The sequence below is a fragment of the Pleuronectes platessa genome, chromosome 1, assembly GCF_947347685.1.
Source record: "Pleuronectes platessa chromosome 1, fPlePla1.1, whole genome shotgun sequence".
In the NCBI taxonomy this organism is placed as follows: domain Eukaryota; kingdom Metazoa; phylum Chordata; class Actinopteri; order Pleuronectiformes; family Pleuronectidae; genus Pleuronectes; species Pleuronectes platessa.
The window spans coordinates 24,897,762-24,914,401 of record NC_070626.1 but is presented as its reverse complement, the minus strand read 5'-3'; the positions used below and the strand labels follow the sequence as shown (position 1 = coordinate 24,914,401).

Below are 16,640 nucleotides of genomic sequence, written 5' to 3'. Positions count from 1 at the left end.
CTTAACTACAAGATAATAGTTGTAGAAATCCACGATTACACCAAATAGCACTAGAGAATAACAGAGAATATCAGATCAGAGTTATAGTAATTTTAATATCTTTCAATACTGTGCATTTATCTCCAGGTATATATGATTTCAGCTTTCATACTATTTTTGTGTGTTTTTAATTGCTGCAGTAGAAACAATCGTTTGCACTGCTGACACGCACACACACACACACGTGTATACAAACACACTATCCGGCTTCATGGTGTTGACCATGATTCATCTTGTACGACTAACTTCTTTGTTCATCGTGAAGTTCTTTGTACCGACCACTTATCGTTTCATTTTTATGGAGGACAGGATATGAGGCTGATCCATGTGTGCACATGTCCAGGTGGACTGTGGTTTCTAAAGGGGACGTTTCCTGCAGATGTGCGTGCACAGTTTTATAGATGTGATTGTTTTACAGCACATGTGCCGACGTTGTATGGATCCTATCCTTTGTTTTATAAAGGAGGCCCCTGGTCTTGATTTCAACTCACAGAATTATGGATATCCTTTTCTATGGGTTTTAATATCATAGAGTTAAATCTGAACTTTAATTTTATTTTTAAGTTCTGTTGACAAAGATGGGTCACATCACATTGTAAGGGATGCGTTTTGATTTGGTTCTGTCTAGTTTTCCCAATCTTCCCCATACGTGTGTGTGTTTTTGTGTGTTTGTGTACTTTATGAGTCTTTGTGAGTCCGTTTCTGGTTGGTTGGTGTTTAAAAAGCTGCTTAAAGAAATACTTAAACAGTGCTTGGATCAGTGGAGCTCAAATTTAAACTGATTAATAGTCTGGCTATTTATTATTCTTGATGCTGAACTGGTATTTAGCTCTAGTCTAATTTATTACCTACATTTAGAAACAAGTCAAAGTCACTTTGCTCTATCTCTCTGCTCGCCAGCTGTGAGCTTTTTTTGCCAACTTTTGTACCAATTGCAACAATTTTCCTCGACCGTCATAAAAGCAGAAAACACTAATCTCTCAGCAGCAGCAGAGTTTATTAAGATCATCTCAAGCTTAGGGGAAAAGTATGCTGTGTTCAGAGTGTCCTGAAGCCTGTGTGCTCCATGATACATACGATAGTTCACATATTGTGAGTTTTGTTGGATCGTAAATCCAGACAAAGCTGCTTTTATCCTGTGTTTATCCATATTCATTATAGGGGCAATAAAAATCATAACATCTTCATGTCACTGAAGTCAGTTAGAACCTCACTGCTCTCTTAGACACAAGTAGGCCTGTGTTGTTTATTAATCAGTCGGTTAATAATAAACCAATATAGTAACTAATTGCCGCTCATCCTTGTTTAATTAGTTCTTCATAATATTTTTATGTTGTCATCATAATAAAACCACATATCAGGAGTATTAGGGCCATATTGAAGAAAACATTTCTTTGAAGTAATGTCATAAAATTAGGTATAAAGTTGTACATTTATGAGAACGTTTTAATATTACACGGATAAATAATTACTTTTTGCAGTAAATTATTTATATTTATTAATAATAAGACTTTGATCTCGCAGTACTACGATTGTATTGATGGAATAGTTTGACTTTACTCCTGTAATATTATGACTTTATTCCTTTAGTATTATGACTTTATTCTCGTAATGTTATGACTTTATTATTTTCTTTTTCTCCCTTTACTCCTTTTACACCACTAAGTGGTATCAGCGCTGCTATGACTTTCTTCTTCATATTCAATTTGTTCAAACCTGGGATATTACAAGACATTTATACACTTTCATACTGTATACATTCACATTCCCTCAACATATCAACCCCAGATTATTTCCTTACATGACTTTGTCCACGTTGTACTTTTGATCCTTGGAAGCATCAGTAACGTTAAATAAAGATACTTTCTTCTTTCTCTCTTTATTCGGGTCCATTTTGCCAAAGACATCTTGAGCTCAATGAGACGATAACCCATATCTTAAATCAAAGTTAAATAGATTCTGACATATTTTATCATAAAAAACGCACATAAAACTGTTTTGGGGGAACATCAGAAAAAGATCTTAAATCGTAAAATGTACTGAGACATAAACTTAAAAGAGGCACATTCTTCCCTGAATACCTTTTTATTAGGCGTTATCTCACGATGAGTCAAAATCCCAGCTTTCAGCTCTATCTTCAGGCCAGCAGGTCCTAACTTCACAGACTCGTGCAAAGAACAGTTAAACTAATCACAGGGGGCTATTGGTCAAGCCCTTAAGCTATGTTGGTCAATTTGGAAATGCAGCTCAATACTGACTTAATGAAAACCTTACAGTCACTTACTCGACTAATCAACAAATGCCTGCCCGGCCTGCTGTAGAGGCCAAAAAAGTCCCACCCAGACCAAGTCAGCTAAATGTAAGCAGTAGTTTTGTTGAAGGAGAAAGCTCAGAAGTGTGTCGGCAACTTAAAAAAAAAAGATAGTTAAAGTTGCGCTCTTGAAACCCCCCCCACACACACACACTTTCTGTTTGAAGTGGTAGAGTGGGAGTGAAAACGCCGTGCACGCTTTATTTCTCTGGAATCACCTGCTCAGTTCATCAGGAAAGGTGGAACAGATTCACTAACTGTCATAGTTGGTTTACATTAACTAAGCTGTGATACTTCATTATAAAACCTACGCAAACACAACATTTCCTCTTTGCTGTGCTTTGGCTGCACTTTGTGATTCTTGTGTTAATATGGATGTAAATTAGTTCCCAATTTTGCGGCTTATGTGTGAATTCTGTGTGTTTGTGTCTGCGTGCGCGCGTGGGCATATATATATACGCATGTTTGTGTGTGTGCAGGTTTTTGTGCGACGGTACAAAGATGTCCCAAGGGTTTTTTCCCCTTTTCTCATTACAAATGCTAATGTCATATTAATGAAATCGGCTTAATTTAAGGTTTATAGCGTAGCTTACACCGAGAGATTTGGCCTTGACACTTCCCACATATTTCAAGTTGAATCATATTTTTTCCTGTGGGCATACTAAATTGAGTTCCTCTGAAATGTGTTGGCCCTGAGTGAAACTTCGGGAGAAAAGTTTGGAGCCTGGTTACCGAGGTTCGCTGGCGTTGTTTCAAACTGTCGGGCCTCAGGCTGCAGTCTGTCCATCCTCTGAAGATGACTTCTAGCTTAGCTACAGCAGTAATGGCCTCAGTGAGTGGTTGGCTAATGTAAACATTGTGTTAATGTGCTAACAGTGGTTTGTAGAGTCACTAGCTGTTAATCATTGCTCAACGGAGAGCTTGTCGGGCAGGACAACATGCCAGAGAGTTAATCATGATTATAGATCCATGGTTTTTTTTATGCAGAGAACATATTTAACAGCCGTGTTTCCAGTCATTAGGCCTCCCCAGTAAACGTGCAGTAATACCAGCCGCCATGATTCCAGGAGTCAAAGGTGTGCGAAGATGACTGCTGTTAAATTTACGTCTAAATGCAGTGTTTCACTAGCCTGGTGTTTCACCATGTCAAATATAAGTATAGGGGCATTTTCTAGATTGTGGATTCATAAAGTTAAAAGGAATAGAAAATATTCTTTCACAAAAACCTGCAATTTAAAAGTGAACAGTTTGGATTTTTATTCTCTGACATTTCTGCCATATTGTATTCATCAATCTTATTGTATCCATCAACATTTTCACTTGAGAGTGATGACAAACATTTTCTAACCTCTCACTTGCTGCTTTACTTCTTGCCTCACTCTGCCTTTTACAAAAAAAAACACACTTAAACCATTTAAAACTTACACACAGAGTGAGACGAAGAGATTGCCCTTTGTAATTAAAAGCCAATTTTGTAAAATTGATTAGATTATGTTAATCAAGGGAGATAAAATCTTAAAAGCAGTGTGGGGAAAGGAGATAGAGGGAGTGTGTGAGGAGTGGAAAGGAGTGACAGTCCAGCCGCCATTACAAGCTGCTGATTTCTGCAGAGTGCTTCATAAAATGTCAGAGCGCTTCTCCCTGAGCAAGACACTGAAAAATGGCAGCGCTGTGATGTGCTGGCACCTCACCTGCTGCACTGTGTGTCTCTGTGTGTCTCTGTGTGTGTGTGTGTGTGTGTGTGAGAGAGAGAGAGACAGAGAGAGAGAGAGAGAGAGAGAGAGAGAGAGAGAGAGAGAGGAAGAGGGATTAGTGTGTGTGTGTGTGTGTGTGTGTGTGTGTGTGTGTGTGTGTGTGTGTGTGTGTGTGTGTGTGTGTGTGTGTGTGTGTGTGTGTGTGTGTGTGTGTGTGTGTGTGTGTGTGTGTGTGTGTGTGTGTGTGTGTGTGTGTGTGTGTGTGTGTGTGTGTGTGTGTGTGTGTGTGTGTGTGTGTGTGTGTGTGTCCACGCTGGCCTCCCTCCCATGTTGCAGTGAAGCAGAACAGAGTGGCTGACTGCCCGCTGCTTTGCCTCCCTCTCTGTCAATACAACACTATTCTCTTCCAGCCAGTCATTTTCACATGTTTAACATTAAGTACAGCAGCCGTTTGAACAGAGGAATACAAGTGATTGGCATATTGAGTTTAATGCTGGTGGATTTCCTCTCATTGGAGCTTATGTTGCCAGATTGTTCCTCTGAAACCCCCCAATAGCTTTAAAGGCCTGCGTCTGATTTCAGTGTTCGATCACACGGTGAATTGTAAACACAGAGCAAGTCTTCTGTTTACTACCCGATGTGAGGTACATGCTTACCGTCATTTGCCATTTAACACGTGCCAATTTGCATTGAAACGAGAGCTTTGATTGTAATGAAGTCTTTATGTAGATATTGGTTTGTCTTAATAGTATTTGTGTGAACAGATAATAATTAAACCCTCTCACACACATTCTTTTCAAAATAAGAGCTCACAGCCCTTCTATTAGTTCTTTTTTTTTATATAATTAACAAATAATTAAGTGTATTCGACAACTTTGAGGCCTTTAAAGGAATGCACTTTTTTCTATATATAGTTTTATAGCTGCCAGCCAACTCATCTTAAATATGTTTTCTTACTTTCATTAATAATTTGTTACAAATTACAAAGCAATTCCCATTTTACTTAATTAAGTTGTTATTTAAACAGTGCTGAATTTACTGAGTCTCTGTTTAAGCTGGGAAATAAAAAATAATCAGTAATTATCACTATGATTTTCATCAATAAGGACATAATACAAATACATATTTTGATAAGTTGCTATTTCATTGTGCACAGTGAGGATTACAAATAATTGGTCTACCTCAGATTTGTGAAATGTTTTGCTGTTTATCAAGTGTTTTTCCTTCTCTGCTTAAAAAGAAGAAATAAAAACCAGAACCTTCACACTGGAGCAAAAAATCACTCTTTAAACTTAAAAGAAATGTGACATTTATTGTGATGATTATCGTTATTGTCTTTATATGAACATTTTATCTTGATATAGTTTGTGGCAGGGATTAAATGTAGTTAGACGAGGCACAGCGATCTGGTTATTGTCTGGCTATTAGTGCTGATGGTTGTTATTCTTGAGAAACGTTGAATGGTAAATTTCACTGCTTATTGTTAATATGTTTCTAGATTAACCTGAACTAACGCTAACGACTGAACTGACATCTGTTGCCACGGTGACAGTAAACATGTGGGCGATGCTGAGGATTATATTTGACACCGGGCCAGGGAATTAATATGTGGTAAACATGATTGAGATGTATTGTAAACAGACCAGAGATGAAGAGATAACTTTGTATTACTGATCATTGCGTTCAGTGTGATCATCAGTGTTATACTTTAGAATGAAAAATATGACAGATGTTTGTTTTGTTTGTTTTTTCGGGGGAGTTTGTTTATTTGCAAATTAGATTTTACGTTTGCGAGATTTTTTTTTCTACTTGTGGAATGTGTTTTTACATTTTTAAAGATTACACATTTACTCATCTGTTTCCCCAACTCACACAAACCTATGACATGTCATTTAAACATGCGGGTGTTATTAATGTTGATTACAATGTAAGAATATAGAAAGTGTAAAAGCAGAAAGAGAGAGTGGGTGGGAGAAAGATAAGACACGGCAGGTTGCCGACAGGAGAATAAACACAGCAATCAAACCAGAAATATGTCTTTTAACGGTGTTGACTAAATGAGCCAGCAGCTGAGGAGCAAGTCACAGAAACTAGTTTGTCCTCACATCGAAGAGCAAGAAACACAACTTCACCTCCACTTTGTACAGCATTACATTTCAGGGTTTTTTGTGACCTCACGTTGCACATCAAAGGAGAGCGATGATCATGTTTTTTTTTTTTTTTTACAATGGTTTATTGGTAATTAATCAGGGCCGTTTGGAGTTTTATTGTTATTAGGGAATTGTTTTCCTTAATTAATCTGCCAGTTAATTAATGAGCTAGAATGAGGCAGTGAACGGCCGCATTTTGCTTGAAAATGGACATAAAATATATAATTGATTGAAGAAAACAATATTAATTTTCTTTCAACCATAATTCCATGAATAGCTCAATATTTCTTGTGACACAAGCTGTTGTACTTGATTTGGTTCTGCTCACACGCGACTGTGTGGACACCACAGCTCATCCTTATAGAGTTGTGAGTTTTAAGACTCTTTTCTGCAGGCTGAATTTAACTGAATTTTTACAATCTACATTACACTGCAGTGTTAAAATGTGTGACCTTTGTTCTGGACAGTTTGGCCAGTGAGGGAGGAATATGGGTAGTGAAGTTTTGTGTGGCTGAGGGGAGCAGTAAAGATTAAGGACTGTGACTGTACATGTATTACCTCTTCTGTTCTGTTGAACAACACATTATATGCTCCAGGAACATTATCAAAACAGGCTCTTGTAGCCGGTGGTCGTGAATAAGCTATTTTCTGCCATCACACCACTTATTTGGCTTCTGTCACATTTACGCAGTGATATCAGTTATCTGCTGCACGTAAAGTTTTAGTTGAACAGAACCGACTCTAAATGGTTTCTTCCCATTTGAAAATGGACAGAAGGGCTCCAACGACTGCTCATGCGAGGTTTGCCGCTCTCTGGCTCTTCCATTGTTCTGTCACTGTCAGTTTGTTGTGCTATTTGACATGCATGTCATTTGCATTATGCATATCTGGAGTACTGCGCTCATTCTCTCTCATTCTCCCTCTCTCTCCCTCTCTCCTTCTTTCCTTGATATTCTTTGGTAACCTAGGCTGTTTTCTGTCAGGGCTTGTGTGTTTCCTGCATTGATGAATTCTTATTAATGAAAAATCATGATCAACATATCAAGCAATATTGCTAAATTACATTTTTTTATCATAATTTTTTTTTTGCTGCTCACTTGTAAGAGTTTAAGGAATTGTACAATAAATTGCATGTTAAGCAGTCATGCCAGGAGAACAGTAGCAGTAATCTAGTTTTTAATCATAGAAATAGCACTAAGCAAAACGCTGTCAATATTTAATGTATTCAAGGTTATTATTTTACAACATTAAAAATATATATTTTAGATTTCTGGTTGCAGTAACTCAATTTGAGAGAGATTACAAAATTTAACGCATAATTGATATTGTCATTATTGAGATGCAAGAAAGAAGATCAGACGTGTCCAAAACAAAATGTGTTTTTGGTGATAAAGCACCGGTTTACTGTAGCTCCTGCATCAATCTGCAGTTAATGTTTTATTTCCTCTGTAAACTCCAAACATAAAAAGCACAAGTGCAGCAATTCCAGTATTGTAGTGGACAATGTTCAGATTTAACAATGTAGAATTGTGCAAACCTCTGCAAATGTCTCGTTCAATATGTGAGAATTTGGTTACAGTGTTTAATATGTAGGATGTATTTCTGTGAAGTCAGTTGCGCTCTGGTTTCTAAGCTCAATATTTAAGGCCTCAGGCTGCATTTTTTGCCAGTCATCACTTTGCCTTTTTGCACTGAGTTGCAAACAGTGAAGCTGCGTTCCAAAAAATGTTTTAGAGCAAATGTAAAATACTACAGCCTGTAATCTAAATGGTAATTAACCTTAATAGGTATCGGCTGGTGTGCGCGTGCATGTGTGTGTGGTTGCGCGTGTTTGTGTGCGTGCAGTTGTGTGTGTGTGTTTGTGTCTGCATGTACTATATGTTATTCTCTGAAGCTAAGATGCTTTTATTGTGTTCCTTCCAAACAGCTCAAGAGTCATTATGGACTCTTGTAGAGACATGCAGTCAGTGGTGAGCAGATCTGGTTCAATCTGCAGAAAACCCGTAATGAGCAGTGAGACTGGCAAATGAGTGTGAGTGGCTAGCAGAGGGAGAAGGGCAGATTCATCAGGGATGATTGCCTGATGCACACTTCTGGTTTTTTGATGTGAAGACCCCGCTAGGTTACCATGGGGAGAATAATTAGCTTTGGCTGGATGCAGATGCGAATGAGCGTAAGAGATGGGAATTTTCTTATTGAGCTTACTTTATGATACTTAGGATGGAGCATGTGTGGATGTGCACAAACACACATTCAGACACTCTTTAACACATGCACACAAACACAACACACACCCTCACTAACGTCTCATTCTCTTCTATTTATGGCCAGGAAATGGGAGTAGTGCTGTGTCTGGTTGAGCTGAGTAACACTATTCTGTCACACATAGGTTTGACATCAAACACAAGTGACAAGCCTATCCTATTCCTCTCCACCGAGTCATCACCATGTCCCAAAATCACATTATTGTCACTGGGAAGCCAGCAGAGACGGATGGTGAGTAGGGGTGTTGATTCCAGCCTTTGGCATCTACAGTATGCTTCAAAAGGCAAATAAAGCCATTTGGCAAGAGCTGATTTCTTGTCATTTCAAAAATATAGAGAACACGTGTGGCATGCCATTCGGTTTTATATTTTATCTAAAGCCTCTTACAGCGACATGGATACGCATGTGTGTGCGTGTTACGACAGGGACCAGTGAATACTGGAGCTGGAAACTCTACAATGCTAACGCCACGCTCTGCTATTTGCGACACACAGGACCATATCATTACCTTTCTGCCCTGGCAGGCAGTAAGCAGCTCTAGCGTGGTAAGCTCCAGTGTTACATGGAGGCAGGCAGGCAGACAGGCAGTGGTGTGGCTGTAATACGACCTGTGGCCAGCGCCCACTGCCAATGCTAGCTGAGGCGGGGTGAGAGATGGTGCCCATCCCCAACATGCCCTGCTCTGCCATCTGTCACTGGGCAGGAGCGGAGCCGAGGGAGGGGTTCGAGTCAGTCTAGTTGTTGTCACCTAGACAGACCACACTGGGGCATGCTGTCTCTTTGTACTCCTTTCAGGCCTTGGCCCAGGCCAGGCTCAGTTTATGAAGTACTTAATGCAGCTTAGCAAACATCCTTGTTAATATCCTGATTCAGTGATTCAGTTCTTTTCCTCCCCTTTCATGAATTTCACTCCACTCACACCTTTCGAGTTTCATGAAGTGATACAGTTGATTAAGGCCCAAATCAGACAAATCGTGCAAGAGAAAGAGCAGGTAGCTGATTGATAAAGTAATTTATAAGTAAAACTATCAAACAATCCCCTGGTTTCCAGCTCTAGAGTCAGTTGCTGGGATTTGCAGATTTTTTTTTAATACACTTAGATCGTTAGTTACAACAAAAGAAGCAAGCTTGTATGACATCACCTTTGGCTTTAGCCTATTTAGATGAACATTTCCCACATTCATTTGACCAAGTGATGAACCAACAGCCCGGGAATTGACCAATCTATTCGGCAACCAGTGGTGTCACACAGCGAGCACATTCTGTCTCTTTAAATGATTCTGAGTCAACGTCTGACTCTGGACAAAGGTTGTCACTAAATGTTTTGCCAAGACGCCTAGTTATGTCATTTCCTGGCTAACGGTGTGCGTGCAGGGAGGGGGGGCGGTGGTGCGGGTGAAGGGAGAGAGAGAAAAAAAAAAAAAAGGAGGTCAAGCAAGCTTGTGCGTGCCGTGCACTCCGCTATAAGCAAGATGATCTTGCTCAGTTAGTGTTCATTGCCAACACGCATGCAAAGTACAAACATCCATATGCACATGTCATGTCTACAAAAGCACACACACAAACATATACTAGGGCTACGTTGTAGCACTAACGGGCCCGAGCACAGGCAATTTCAAGTCTGTTGCGGTCGGGGAAGAGAGAGCGATCGATGACCAAGCGCACGTCTCTGCCTTGCTTGCGTTTTAAGCTCTGCAGCAAGAATAAACGCTTCACTTCCTGTAGCCAGCAGGTGGTGCTAGGATTTTAAGTCATGGTGTCTTTGTAGATGTCATCAGGTCGCGACTCTTGTCTTACATGTCTAGTTTGGAGTTGATTGGACCAAATATGTCCAAGATACAGACGCTCGTGTTTTGATGGCGTGTGATCAGACTTTGACTCCACGCCATGGTAAGAGTTTAGTGTTTTCCTATTTTGTAACAGGTAAAAATAGCAGTTAAATGTCAACAGTTGTCTTTATTGTCGTTCTATTATTTAATAAATGCAACAAACTATAGTTTTTATATATATTGTATGTCTATATATATATATATAACTTTATAACCTGTGTTATCAAATATGTTGTGCGGCACCAGACAGCTTTAAATTGGGGGAAGAGTGGTCGAGCACAGGCAATTTCAAGTCTGTTGCGGTCGGGGGAGAGAGAACGATCGATGACCAAGCGCATGTCTCTGCCTTGCGTGCGTTTTAAGCTCTGCAGCAACAATGAACGCTTCACTTCCTGTAGCCAGTGGCGCTAGGATTTTAAGTCATGATGTCTGTGTAGATGTCATCAGGTCGCGACCCTTGTCTTACATGTCTAGTTTGGAGTTGATTGGACCAAATATGTCCAAGATACAGACACTCGTGTTTTGATGGCGTGTGATCAGACTTTGACTCCACGCCATGGTCAGAGTTTGGTGTTTTCCTATTTTGTAACAGGTAAAAATAGCAGTTAAATGTCAACAGTTGTCTTTATTGTCGTTCTATTATTTAATAAATGCAACAAACTATAGTTTTTATATATATATATATAACTTTATAACCTGTGTTATCAATAATGTTGTGCGGCACCAGACAGCTTTAAATTGGGGGAAGAGTGGTCAAGCACAGGCAATTTCAAGTCTGTTGCGGTCGGGGAAGAGAGAACGATCGATGACCAAGCGCATGTCTCTGCCTTGCGTGCGTTTTAAGCTCTGCAGCAACAATAAACGCTTCACTTCCTGTAGCCAGCAGGTGGCGCTAGGATTTTAAGTCATGATGTCTTTGTAGATGTCATCAGGTCGCGACCCTTGTCTTACATGTGTAGTTTGGAGTTGATTGGACCAAATATGTCCAAGATACAGACACTCGTGTTTTGATGGCGTGTGATCAGACTTTGACTCCACGCCATGGTTAGAGTTTGGTGTTTTCCTATTTTGTAACAGGTAAAAATAGCAGTTAAATGTCAACAGTTGTCTTTATTGTCGTTCTATTATTTAATAAATGCAACAAACTATAGTTTTTATATATATTGTATGACTATATATATATATATATATATAACTTTATAACCTGTGTTATCAAATATGTTGTGTGGCACCAGACAGCTTTAAATTGGGGGAAGAGTGGTCGAGCACAGGCAATTTCAAGTCTGTTGCGGTCGGGGGAGAGAGAACGATCGATGACCAAGCGCATGTCTCTGCCTTGCGTGCGTTTTAAGCTCTGCAGCAACAATAAACGCTTCACTTCCTGTAGCCAGTGGCGCTAGGATTTTAAGTCATGATGTCTTTGTAGATGTCATCAGGTCGCGACCCTTGTCTTACATGTCTAGTTTGGAGTTGATTGGACCAAATATGTCCAAGATACAGACACTCGTGTTTTGATGGCGTGTGATCAGACTTTGACTCCACGCCATGGTCAGAGTTTGGTGTTTTCCTATTTTGTAACAGGTAAAAATAGCAGTTAAATGTCAACAGTTGTCTTTATTGTCGTTCTATTATTTAATAAATGCAACAAACTATAGTTTTTATATATATTGCATGACTATATATATATATATATATATATATATAACTTTATAACCTGTGTTATCAAATATGTTGTGCGGCAACAGACAGCTTTAAATTGGGGGAAGAGTGGAGGAAATAGTAAAGGTTGCCTACCCCTGCCTTAGGTGACACAATTTGTGCCTTGGTCAAACCATGATCCTACACTGCCCTCTAGTGACTTAATATTGCGGTACAAGTAGGTTGTGCCGGCAATATAAAGCCACTAGAGGTCAGTATAAGACCATGAAACACATACATGGTTGAAATGAAAACAGGTCTTTTCATTTTGCACATCAAGATTTTAAGCCTCACCACGGTCACACGGATTGATGAAAAGTTTAAATTTTGATAACTTTAGATCTTCATCTTGTTTTGTAGAGTCTCATCTAATTTTTAAGTTGATCTGATGAAAGCTCTCCGAGTAGTACATAAAAACATAACACGTCTTAAAAACAAGACATTTCCTGTTGCCACCAGGGGGCGCTGTGATTGTAAGTCACAATTTCTGCAGTGATGTCTTCTGGTCGCGACTCTTGTCGTATGTGTCTAGTTTGGACTCAATTGGACAAACTATGTCTGAAATATGGAAGCTTGTGTTTTGATGGCGTTTCATCAAACTTTAACGCCACACCACGGTCAGACGGTTTTGCTAAAACGTAATCCTTCAATAACTTTAGATCTCCAATTTGTTGTGATGACGATCGTCTAAATTTGAAGTTGATCTGATGAAAGCTGTACGACAAGTACATCAAAGAAAAAATATGGAATATGACCAAAATGGCCACTAAAGTCAAACTGGCGGGCTTCCTGTTGCGTTATTCATAATGCACTGATGGACTTTTTTGTGCATCTAGTCATGATACAAAATAGTCTTTGTTTTTTTTGAAGATCGGTGAATGCTAAATGAGGGGCTTTTCCGTAGGTGGCGCTCTTGAGCCATTTTGCCACGCCCTTTTCAAAATACTCCAGAATACGTAAATTTTCGCCGCCTTCGAATTTACTGCAAACTCCTACAACTTTTTGAGCACATTAAAGCCCTCAAAAAGCCAATTCATTTAAGCTAAGAAAAATAATAATAATAATAATAATAATAATCATTTCAATTTCAATAGGGCCTCCCACCGATTTCGGTGCTCGGGCCCTAATAAACACAGAGGAAGATGAGAATTTCACACAGCGTGCCCGAGGAACAGCTACACAAGGTCAGAAGTAAAATAATAAATTAGAGTCAATTATTTCACTTTAAGAAACACAACTGAAACAAAAAGTACTTTAAAAATAATGACTGGTTCATGACGGTTACACTTTATTGTCTAGTTAATCAAAAGAGTGACTGGGTACAACTGCCGTCAGTTCCAAGGAATAACTGTGAGTTACTGGAAATGTTAACATCAAAACAAGTAGTGGAAAGGAAAAACACAGGAGGTGCTAATTGTGGATTACTCATTCTGATCACCCTCTTTGCCAGGCACCTTTACGGCAACACTTTCTTCTGTGACTTGTCTCTTGTTTGGCTGCTCGGAGTCGGACACAGCTAAACGGAGGACGGTGTTTGACACAGTTGCAGATCACAATAAAAAAAGCGGTCAGTGAGAGATCCAGATGAGAGAGTGAATGTTGTGGAAGCAGCAATGAGGCAGTCTTTGTCGGCTGCGGCGAGGAGAAGAAAGAAAGAGAGCTGGGAGCCACCGTGTGTCTTTGAATGGGGTCAGGGCATCATGGGGAATAATGCATTTCCCTTCCCTTGCGCCAGGCGCTCCTTCCATTACGGCTGGAGAAGAGACATTGTGTCCACACTCTGATTACCACTGATCCATGCTGATGACTCTGTTGGCGGATTATCTCAGTTAGTATCAGCCATCTGTTACTGTGTGTCCGTGTGTGTGTGTCTCTGTGTCCGTGTGTGTGTGTGCATATGTGTGCGTGCACGTGTGTTGAAGGGCTGAGGAGAATAGGGGCAGGATTGAGACGCAAGGGGGTGAATAGTTTGAAGCACACACTCACACATACACACGAAAAAAAAACACACACACACTCGCAAGCACTGGTCATGTCCTCTGTAAAATTACCGCACATGTAATTGAGCACCACTACATGAGCGCACCGCAGCAGACACACAACGCCACAAAACAAATGCATGATGAAAGGCCACATACCAAGCAGCACAGGCCATTACGCCACCACAACCACCAAATGCACGCACTCTATCCCTCCTTTATACAGCTCTGCCCTCCTTTCAGTCGCTGACATGTGAAGGCTTCTATATGAAGGGCACATGCAATCGTAAATCCGCAGAGCTGTTTATAGCTACACTATCTCCTGAAGGGCCATTGCATCCAGCCACTATTAGCTGCACGCGTTGACAGCCGGGTGCTGTGTTGTATTTGCGGATGTGACTGTGAATCCAGCGCTGGAACACGTCTTATAAATCATAGTTCAGCTATTAGCATAAATTCTCCCTCTCCTTGCATACGCGAGACCTGCTGTTTCTGGTTGCGCCGCTCCGTGTTGATTGGTTGGTGTTGTTCAAGTCAAATTGATTTAGCTGTTCACGGAGATTATAACGCTTGCCTTATACCGCCACTGTGGTGTGCCGTTAATTACCTATAAAATCAAGCTAATTCTGATGCTAAATCCATTTTAATTTCTCGTAATTAAGTCAGGATTGGATCCTTAAATACCTTGGCGCTCCATTATTGTAGCAATCATTGTTGTGGCTGTGCATTTGGTGGGACATTGCCGAGCTCAATCTTATTATTGTTATTAGATTTAATTGCTCTAAGTGATCAGTTTGTAGTTGTTGGAGGAAGATGGACTTGCCTCGGAGTAATTTTTTTCCCCCCCTTCGCTGTCTTTTCTCTCTCTCCGTCTCTCATCCCGGAGAGAGGCCCTGTGAGAGATTGTGAGAGATGAGAGGAGATGAGGGGGAGGGTAGCTCTGCTTTACACCTCTGCAAAGAAGGGATTGCTTTTTTGTTGTTTGTTAGGGGGGAAATCAATTCTGTTCACATCATCACGTTTTGACAAGGCAAGGCATTAAGTGCAGATATTGAGAAACGACAGCAACGGTTTACAGCCTGTCCTTCATCTCCACTCTTTTCCTCTCCTCTGTCTCCTTTTTTTCCCCACAACAACATCTGAGTGTATTGTCTTGCTTATCCTTTTTCCCCTTCAATCTTTTTATCCCCTTTTTTCTCTCTTTCCATCCCTCTATTGCATTTCTTTCCCCATCATTTTTTCCCTCCTCCTCTGAAAGGTAGAGAATGATCTGCTTCACTTACCAGCTGACACCACATAAGCTTGCTCGTCCTCTGAGACGTGCGCCTTTTGTTTTCATGTGCATTATGATAATTATGAAGGGCCACAGCTCCTCTCCATTTTCATCACACCTCTAATGATACTTACATTTTTTGTCAGGAGCAACCATGGAGAAAAAAAATTCCCTCCTTTTATTATCTTGTGACAGAATCCTTTTTTTTATTCTCCCACCAAATCCTGACATTTAAAGGGTGACAGCCGACGTGAATGAGCAAAGTGTGGCAGCCATTCATGCAACTAAAAGTGGCGGAGAAGTAACACTTTGTGGATAACAGTTTCTGGTTAAGATTGCGAGAATCCTCCCTCAGCCAGAAATGCATTCCTGTTGTTGATATGCAACGTTCATTTAAAATGATAATTTGGCTCTTAAACCGACATTCTGTCACCTCGCACGAGAGGCCACTCCGGAGGACCTTTGACCTTCCTCATAATTACACAACCGCCGTCTTTTCCACTGCAGCAATGGCCGCCCAAGTCCGATGGCACACCAGCCTCCTCCCCGTGGACTGCAGCAGGTTTTCTTGTCATCTGCGCCTCTCGCTCTCCCTCTCTCCCTCTCCCACTCTCCCTCTCTCTTGTCAGTGTTGCTCCTGGCGAAAGGCTGATACTTGATATTCAGAGGATAGCAGCTTTTGTCTCAGAGATTTAATCAGTGGCTCTGCTCCCACTGCAGAGGAGAGAGGGAGGGAGGGAGGCAGGGTGGTGGTGGGGTGGCAGGAGAGAGGGAAGGAAAGAGAGATGGAGGCAGAGACTGTTTATGTGTAATGACACAATAACAAAGCCTGCCTGTAAAACACAATCTGCAAACTGTGCTTTTGAAGGGGATTTTCGGTCCTGGATTAGTGTCAGGCAGAGGGATACGGAAAAGGAGATGAGAGAAAAAGAGTCAGGTTGATGTGATAGACAGCAGAGGTGATTTTGTGTATGTGCGTGTGTCGGCCCGTCTGCACTGGGGGTTTAAATGTGTGATTGTGCATCTATGTGTGTTTGTGCGAATTCATGAGTTTTGACACTGTTTTGTGTTTATTTGCCCGCACAAGTGAGCATCCGTGTGGGCTCAGCCACATTGTGTTCACAGTTGTAAGCAAAAGGGGATTAAAGTTGAATAATGTTAGTTAAATATTTGGCTGCAGGACGGCCAAGTGTTCCTTGCGAGGGTTTATGTTGTCGGCTGGTTGATAATGGCTGGCACGGTGACTCTGTGAGACTGATAATGGACGGCTACCGTGCTGGTTAATGCACCCATCATCTAAAAGCCTCTCCATTTACTTCTAGTTCCAACAGAAAGGACTCGGGGAGCAATGTTGTTTTTAAAGGCCTCAAAGAGCTCTTAAATTTAAATGACATTCCTTTTC

The 16,640-nt window shown here is 40.6% G+C and overlaps 1 protein-coding gene across 9 annotated transcripts in view; it reads left to right on the top strand.

The window, feature by feature from the left end:
- Positions 1-16,640, top strand: part of baz2ba (bromodomain adjacent to zinc finger domain, 2Ba) — a 69,395-nt gene that overhangs the window by 24,330 nt on the left and 28,425 nt on the right. The gene's annotated exons all lie outside the window — the stretch shown is intronic.